This window comes from Watersipora subatra, chromosome 3 (assembly GCF_963576615.1).
Source record: "Watersipora subatra chromosome 3, tzWatSuba1.1, whole genome shotgun sequence".
Lineage (NCBI taxonomy): Eukaryota > Metazoa > Bryozoa > Gymnolaemata > Cheilostomatida > Watersiporidae > Watersipora > Watersipora subatra.
The window spans coordinates 33555650-33557588 of record NC_088710.1 but is presented as its reverse complement, the minus strand read 5'-3'; positions in this window follow the sequence as shown (position 1 = coordinate 33557588).

The following is a 1939-nucleotide window of genomic DNA, read 5'->3' as shown; positions in this document are numbered from 1 at the left end:
TGAGCTGACCAGACAGTCTGCTGCAAATGGAGGTGAGCTGAACAGACAGTCTGCTGCAGTTGGAGGTGAGCTGAACAGACAGGTAGTCTTCTGCAGATGGAGGTGAGCTGAACAGACAGGTAGTCTGTTGCAGATGGAGGTGAGCTGAACAGATAGTCTGCTGCAGATGTAAGTGAGCTGAACAGACAGGTAGTCTGCTGCAGATGGATGTGAGCTGAACAGACAGGTAGTCTTCTGCAGATGGAGGTGAGCTAAACAGACAGTCTGCTGCAAATGGAGGTGAGCTGAACAGGCAGTCTGCCGCAGATGGAAGTGAGCTGAACAGACAGGTAGTCTGCTGCAGATAGATGTGAGCTGAACAGACAGGTAGTCTGCTGCAGTTGGAGGTGAGCTGAACAGACAGGTAGTCTGCTGCATATTGAGGTGAACTGATCAGACACGTAGTCTGCTGCAGACAGAGATGGGCTGATCAGATGGAAATGGGTTGATCAGACAGGTAGTCTGCTGCAGATGGAGGTGAGCTGGACAGACAGTCTGCTGCAGATGGAGGTGAGCTGAACAGACAGTCTGCTGCAGATGGCGGTGAGCTGATCAGACAAGTAGTCTCTGCACATGGAGATGAGCTGAACAGACAGGTAGTCTGCTGCAGATGCAGGTGAGCTGAACAGACAGGTAGTCTGCTGCAGATGCAGGTGAGCTGAACAGACAGGTAGTCTGCTGCAGATGCAGGTGAGCTGAACAGACAAGTAGTCTGCTGCAGATGGAGGTGAGCTGATCAGATAGGTAGTCTGTTGCAGATGAAAATGAGTTAGTCCATCAAAGTGATTGTGGGAATAAAAGGGACCTTCTCAGACAAATAGTCAGGCACTACAGAGCCTACAAAATCATTCCTAAAAAGTAACAAACCATCAACAATTTGTTGTAGTTCTGACAACAGCACCTAGCTGTTTTCACTATACACGTTGTTAAATGTAGGAAATTAAAACAGTTCAAAACACCAAATGTAGTTTGCAACACTCTGCATGCTGTCGTAATGAAGGTTTACCTCCATCAAATATCTTTAGTGTAACAGAAAAGCGTTTTAAAACAGAAAAGTTTTTTTACTTTGGTACGTCACACCTTTTCTTACAGACAGTAAGAAAAAGCCAGAACTCCTTACAATATGGCACAACTGCATGAGCTTTACCAACTAATTAAATTAAATCCCATCTCTCTGCATGCTCGACTAACATGACATGGCCCGCATTCAATTTACATTGTCTACATGCTCAACTCACATTTTTCCACCTGAGAGAAAGCATCAACAGCACGCGGCAGCCAATCAAGCCAACTGAATGAAGCCAATATCATTTACAAATTTCTATGATTACTGCATGTAAAACTCTCTTTGTCCAATGATGAATGCCTTTAATGATATCTATCTATATACATTCTTCAAATTATGTGTGTATGTATGTGTGTTCCTCCAGTTGTAGCTATTATTAGAATAGCTGTAGCTGGACAATGCTGACACAGCGTCATGGCATACCATCATTAGAAGCCTAGCGCTTGTTAACTAGCTCACTGGAAATTTCATTGGCAATGTGCCAGGCTAATAGCGAGTGGCAGGCAACTCTCATCACTCCTCAGTTTATAAGTTGATTTTTAATACTATTTTCCATTGGCAATGTGCCAGGCTAACAGCAAGTGGTAGGCAACTTTGATCCCTTCTCATTGTTTATAAGCTGATTTGTAATACCCGGGCACCGCCGGGAGGCACAGCTAGTGTATATATAAATCTCAGTGTGTCTTTTGGGCTTACTGTTAAACCCTGTGTCCAGGTATAGCAATTAAAATCTTAGCAAAAGTTAAACGTTTTCACTTGAAAACGTTTCACTTTTTCAATAGTGGCATGGCATAGAAACATGTCTCAGTTATTCTAAACATTATAATTGTTTGT